Source organism: Galeopterus variegatus, unplaced genomic scaffold, assembly GCF_000696425.1.
Source record: "Galeopterus variegatus unplaced genomic scaffold, G_variegatus-3.0.2 Scaffold11432, whole genome shotgun sequence".
In the NCBI taxonomy this organism is placed as follows: Eukaryota; Metazoa; Chordata; class Mammalia; order Dermoptera; family Cynocephalidae; genus Galeopterus; species Galeopterus variegatus.
The window spans coordinates 38,085-45,390 of NW_007737543.1; the positions used below are offsets into that span (position 1 = coordinate 38,085).

Consider the following 7,306-nt stretch of genomic DNA (forward strand, 5'->3'; position numbering starts at 1 on the left):
TACCACTGCTGTTTAAAATACAAAGGATATGTCAAAATGTGATGTTTGGTTCTCTGACCCACGAAACAAAATTGTATCAAAAACTCATACGAGAAAACACATTTTCCTAACTTTTAAAATATTAGCAATCAGACTGGTTTGAACTAGATAATTTCTTTCACTGCAATTTCAATAGTTAGAGATAACAGATTTGCTTTGGAGAATGTCTAGAGAACCAGGTATGTTGAATTGGGAATGAGACATAGCAATAAAACTGTGAGAAATAAAGCATCTTGACAATTCACAAACACAATGAAGAGCCCACCATAAGATAGGATACCAGCTCTAAATCCTGGGCATTTAATTTTGATATTAGACTATCTAATCTCTACTATATCTCCATGAAGAGCTGCCTTCACATAACTTAGAGTATCTTTCTTTGATAGCCATGTATATTTTGTATATTTGTATATTTAAAAAAATTACCACTGCTGTTTAAAATACAAAGGATATGTCAAAATGTGATGTTTGGTTCTCTGACCCATGAAACAAAATTGTATCAAAAACTCATACGAGAAAACACATTTTCCTAACTTTTAAAATATTAGCAATCAGACTGGTTTGAACTAGATAATTTCTTTCACTGCAATTTCAATAGTTAGAGATAACAGATTTGCTTTGGAGAATGTCTAGAGAACCAGGTATGTTGAATTGGGAATGAGACATAGCAATAAAACTGTGAGAAATAAAGCATCTTGACAATTCACAAACACAATGAAGAGCCCACCGTAAGATAGGATACCAGCTCTAAATCTTGGACATTTAATTTTAATATTATGATTAGGCAGATCACTTATTAACATCAAAAATATGGGCAACTTCCCAGGCTGTCTCCAGCCTGTCTTCATTCTCTTACCTGACTAAGTGGTCAGAATCACAGATAAGAAACCTTTTCAGGTTTACACTCCTAGTGATTATAAGTAGCAGAAAAATACTTGAAGTGATAGTTCAGGTTGGGATTGCAGCATAAACTCTTCATCTTCAAAAACCTCTTCTCCTTCTGAAAGGAGATGCCTGTTTATTATTGAAGCCACAGATCTCTAGAGATAAAAACCTGAAAGAGAGTGTCCCCTGGGTGCTCAGAAGAATTGTTGTAAGAAATGTTTGTTTCAATAAGGGGGAGTAGCCTTACAGAATTCCTTTGGGAGTTTCTTTTACCCCGCCCTATTTTCTTATTACATTTGCTCCTTGATTTCAGAACCATGGACAGCAAATATCAATAGCCTGAATGTTTTCTTAGCTCAGTTTCCTTTCATTTTCTTAGATAGAAGTATGGATTCACTTTATTTTCTTGGGAGCTCCCCAGGAAAATACTTTGGTGTATCAAGTGGGAAAAATTTGGCAATAAAAATTAAATTAGTGAATGGGGGCAATTCACATCTTATTGATCACTACAGAAGGGTGATTATCTTTAATATTATATCCATTTATTACTGTGGTTCTATGAAAACCAAAGAGAGAGGAAAAAAGAGAAATAGTGCTTCTTTTGTTCTTTCTAAATCTGACTCTTCACTATTGGTAATTATTTTCTCTAATTGTGGGGTACAAAAGCTTACATATCTCTCTGGATGAATGATGCTCATCTTTCCAATGTGTATCCTCACTTCTTGCTGTATCATTTAGGTAAAAAAAGGTCTGATTTATCCAAGGGTTATCTATCTGTGTTCTGTCATCTAAGGATTCTAATAACAGTTATAACTTCAGTGTATTTGTCCATCTTTCCATTGAGTTTTCATTCTTGTTTCTGGGCAGAAGTTCATTATATATTCATCACAATAATTCCTTGTTTTATATGCTGCAAATATAATACAAATAAATGACATTTGTTGCATGCTCCTTACATGTAAATCATTGTTCTGAGTTTCTTAATGCATCTGCTCTTTCAATTCTCACAAAAGCCCAATGAATGAAGTGCCAAAATTATTCCTATTTTACCATAAGAAAACCAATGCTCAGAAGATTTAAGTAAATTTCCCTTTATCTTGTGATAAATTGTGAAGCTAGTATTTAAGCTGAGGCTCTTTAGTTTTAGAAACCACTGCAATGTGGTCTTCATTCTTTCAAAATGTTGCCCATCTCAATTTTATCTTTATCATTTTTACCTTGCACTGAGCCCCACAAATTATGTAACTAATCCTAATTATTAGATTTAGAGTTTTATATCTGCTAGTTAGGGCTCTAGTCTTATAGAGGTCATGCTTATATATGCTGTGAGATGATCAGCCAGAATTGGTTCTACTTTGTCTTTGTGTAGACCAAATAGCTATTTCTTCTTCACAGATTTGTGATGCCATTGTTATTAATGATACGAGTCCCCCCAAATACATGGCCTTTTTTTCCACTTATTTTTTTTTCCGCATTGAACAAACTGTATTTTAATTAATATGACTTTACTATAGGTCTTAATATCTTATAGGTTAGGTCAAATCTTTAGTCTTCTTTTGTAAAAATTCCTTGAGGAGTTTTGACAACTATTTCTCCAAGCTGTTATAAAAACTTTGTTTACAGAAGAAAGATCTAAGACCAACACAAAACAGAGGGCTAAAATAGAGACCCTTGAGTAAAGTCAGGTTTCCTTTCATTTATTTATTTATTATTATTATTTTACATTCTAAGATGTGGAGCAGTTGGGGGGAGGGGAAGAGAAGAAGTGGGAGAGGGATGGGGGGAGAAGAAAGGAGGGTGGAGATTGTGGTTGAGGCCTGTGGCACCGCTCTCATTCAGGCGGAGGAGCCCATGGGCCCTCTGGTGGCAGCAAGTCATGGCTGGGCTGATGTGGACTTCAGGAGGGTGTGGCTGAGGCCCTCGCCTCTCCCCACCCCAGCTTGAGAGCCTGGGGGTCTTCCAGTACTTCTAGGTTTTATAGATGTTCTTTGGTGGTGTTACACCTTTACTGGTTAATATCAAAACTTTGTCTCTGATCTGTGGGTTTCTTGTTTTTTCTTTCAGTTCTGTGTTGGATTATTTGCTATTCCCACCACTTAAATTCTGCACTGGAACTAACTGTTGTCCTTTGGTTACTTCTAAAATGGGAGAACTTCCTGTGAGGACTGGCACTTGAGCCCTGCGGTTGAGCTAAATTGCTATGTTGCTGCTGATTCTCTGGGGAAAGCTTTTTGAGCAGCTCAGGGGGTCTTTTGTTGCTCCATATGAATGTTAAGATTGTTTTTTTCTATTTCTGTGAAGAATGTCATTGGTATTTTGATGGAGATTGCATTGAATCTGTAGATTGCTTTGGGTAGTATGGACATTTTCACAATGTTAATTCTTCCAACCCAAGGGGGTGGAATGTCTTTTCATCTTTTTGTGTCTTCTTTAATTTATTTCAGTGGTATCGTAATAACTTCGTATAGCATACATTATACGAAGTTATACGATTGAGCCCTGCGGTTGAGCTAAATTGCTATGTTGCTGCTGATTCTCTGGGGAAAGCTTTTTGAGCAGCTCAGGTTTTAATAGTTGACCTTGTAAGGACTTCTGGATCTTGTGAGGTCTGGTACACCTGGGTTGTATGGAAACTCTGGTCTGGGCCTAAGTTTTTTCAGCAAACTGCACACCTGGCAGTTCTGCATTCCTGACCAGTCTCTACTGAGTGGTCCTGTGGTCACTGGAGGGCAGATCAGCTGTCTCTGCTGTTCCCCAATGTTCCCCTGATGACTTGTCTCCCCCACCCCCCACATTCCAAATACTTCTCATGGGATATGCCATGTGCTGGTCCCTTGCAATGACTCACTGGCCTCTGAGTGGCTCCTTTTTTTCAGTTGTTGTGGCTTGTCACTCCTATGTGGGTCCACAGGAAACCTGTTGGTGTTCTTGCTGGCCTGGGGGCCACCAAGGTTTCTATTCCCCTGCCACCTTCAAGCAACTTCATACAAAGGGCACAGCAGCAGCTTTTGTCAGTTCTTTCTCCATGTGCTCACCAGGGCCAGCCTTGCAGTGGTTAGGGCTCGAAACGATCAGAGCAGTCCTTTCTTTCTCTCCTCATGGCTTTTCCTGCCTTTATGAACTCCATAGGGATCTCCTCCTCTTTCCTTGAGCTCTAGTGGACCCAGCATAGCAGTTGGTGCTCTTTAATAATCGTAAATTGGTTGATTGTGAAAGAGAGTGACACTGGGGACCGTCTATTCTGCCATCGTGATTGGAAGTCCTGAAGTAAATACTTCTGAAGTTACACATCCAGAGGTGTTATGAAGAATATTTACCAACCAGTATAGTGAAATAATATATTTCCTATGTATCATTTGATCCTCTAACTCAACTAAAATATGTGTTATAAAACTGCTTTATGGTATAATTTCATGTGTTAAGTTACTCTTTTCTTTTTCAATTGTGTGTGTTTGTAGGGGTATGGTGTATTATCTCAATGCATGCATATATTATACAATGATTCATTTAGGGTAGATAGGATAAGTATCATCTAACATTTATCTTTCTTTGTGGTGATTATGTTCAAGATACTCTTTTCTCTCTATTTAGAGAGATACAGACAGATGTCCTGGTCAGGGCAGGGGTTCCTTTACTGGTCCCACCAAAACAGTGAGAGCAGTAGGAGAAAGGAGGTTGGACATGCTGGCCACTGCCAGTGTACATTTCAGCCTCATATCAGCTCAGAATAAACTGTATGCCTGGCACTGCCAGCCTCATCAAGGGCATCAACAAAAAGCACTGGTCCTATTTGAGATGGGAGAGCACTTTACAGGCTTTTAAGAAGCATTGATCAATTTGCTTACTTAGTGCTACATCAGACTGTGGAGTGTATGCATGTGAGCAAAAAATACAGTGATATTCTTCAAGGATTTTTGTAGTCAGAGGAGAAAATGTGGTCCTGCTAGGAGAAATAGACTTGGAAAGGTAAAGTGACGCACTGCTCCAGCAAGTGTCTATTGAAGAAATCCTAGAAAAAACAAAGGGTGGAACAGCAGACCAAGCCGGAAGCAGAGAAACTGAAAGTTCAGTCTTCTAAGGATCGAGATCCCTCCATTCCTCAAGCAGATACTCTTTTTTCTTTTCTTTTCTTTTCCTTTTTAAAGCAGATACTCTTGATAAGTCTTTTGCTGAGAGGCAATTGCTCTTGGAGAAAAGGGGCTGTGACTGAATGAAGTGACATCCTGTTTACTTCACATTTGACCAGAGACTGTAGAGTTTTGAAAGAGTTACTTTTATTTTTGTTTCTTTCACATACGCAACATGAAGAAATCATGTCTTTTTGTTGTTGTTAAATAACAAAATCATTGTTCAAAGAAACAGTGGCATGAACTCCTTTTACAAGTCACTGTGGAGACAGTAACCACTTCTTTATATTGCTTTTATTATCCCAATTAGAGTTCACAGGAGACAGTCTTCATTTACTTGTAAATAAAATGTGAATCTCCAAAAAAAGAAAAGAAAATACAATATTATTAGCTCTAGTCAGCCTAGAATATCAGAACTTATTCTTCCTGCCTCCCTATAACTTTGTATCTATTAATCCATCTCTACTTCTCCCCCCTCCATCGTCCTCTCCTCCCCTCCCAGGCTCTGGTAACCATTGTTCTACTCTCTATTTATATGAGTACTACTTCTCTTTTTTTTTTTTTTTTTTTTTTAAGATTTCGTATATGAGTGAGATCATATAGTATTTGTTTTTCTGTGCTTGGCTCATTTCACTCAACATGATGGTCTCCAGTTTCACCCATGTTGCTGCAAATGATAGGATTTCATTTTTTTTATACAGTTGAATAGTATTCCATTGTGTGTGTATGTATACATATACATATATATATACATACATACACCATAGTGTTTCTGGTTTGTTTGTTCATTTGTTTTTAATCCATTCATACAATGATGGGCATTTAAGCTGATTCTTTCTCCTGGCTATTGTGAATAGTGTTGCAGTGAACATGGGAGTGAAAGTGTCCCTTTCATATTTTGATTTTATTTCCTTTGGGTATATACCCAGTCGTGGGATTTCTGGGTCATTTAAGGTAGCTCAATTTTTAGTTCTTTGAGGAACTTTCATACTGTTTTCCACAGTGGTCGCACCAATTTACATTCCCACCAACAATGTAGGAGAGTTCCCTATTCTCCACACCCTTCCCAGCGTTTGTTGTTTTTTGTCTTTTTGATGATAGCCATCCTAACTGAAGTAAGATTATATCTCATTGTGGTTTTGATTTGCATGTCGCTGACGATTGGTGATTTTGAACATTTTGTCATGTACCTGTTGGTCATTTGTATGTCTTCCTTTAAAAAATGTCTATGCAGTTCTTTTGCTCATATTTTGATTGGGTTATTTGTTTTTTTCTGTATAATTGCTTGAGTTCTATGTATATTCTGGACATTAATCCCTTGTCAAGTGCATAGTTAGCAACAATTTTCTCCCACTCTGTCGGCTGTAGTTTCACTCTCTTGATTGTTTCCTTTGCTGTGCAGAAGCTTTTTAGTTTGATATAGTCCCATTTGTTTATTTTTTCTTTTGTTGCTTGTGCTTTCGAGCTCATGTTCATAAAGCCTGCGCCCAGATCTACTTGCTGAAGTGTTTCATCTATATTTTCCCTCAGTAATTTTACAGTTCCAGGTCTTATACTTAAGTCTTTAATCCATTTTGAGTTGATTTTAGTGTATGGTGACAGATGCATATCTAGTTTGATTCTTCTGCATATGGATATTTGGCTTTCCCAGCACCACTTGTTGAAGAGGCAGTCTTTTTCCCAATGTAGATTTTTGTTGCCTTTGTCCAATATCAAATGGCTGTAAGCCTGAGGGGTAATTTCTGTGTTCTCAATTCTGCTCCACTGATCTGAGTGTCTATTTTTATGTCAGTATGATGATGTTTTGTTTACAATAGCTTTGTAGTATAATTTGAAGTCAGGTAGTGTTATGCCACTAGCTTTATTTTTTTTTTGCTCAGGATTGCTTTGACTATTCAGGGTACTTTGTTGTTTCATATGAAAGTTAAGATTGTTTTTTCCATTTCTGGGAAGAATGTCACTGGTATTTCGATGGGGATTGCATTGAATCTGTAAATCGCTTTGGGTAGTATAGACATTTTCACGATGTTAATTCTTCCAGTCCAAGAGCATGGAATATCTTTTCATCTTTTTGCATCTTCTTTAATTTCTTTCAGAAGTGATTTGTAGTTCTCATCGTAGAGGTCTTTCACCACCTCCTTGTTTAAAATGGTCCCCAGGTATCTTTTTTTTTTTTTTTTTTTAAAGATGACCGGTAAGGGGATCTCAACCCTTGGCTTGGTGTTGTCAGTACCACGCTCAGCCAGTGAGCAAAC

The 7,306-nt window shown here is 37.5% G+C and overlaps 1 pseudogene; it reads left to right on the forward strand.

Moving 5' to 3' along the window:
- Positions 1-2,700: 2,700 nt before the first annotated feature.
- LOC103610622 lies at positions 2,701-5,138 on the forward strand (annotated as a pseudogene).
- Positions 5,139-7,306: the final 2,168 nt, after the last annotated feature.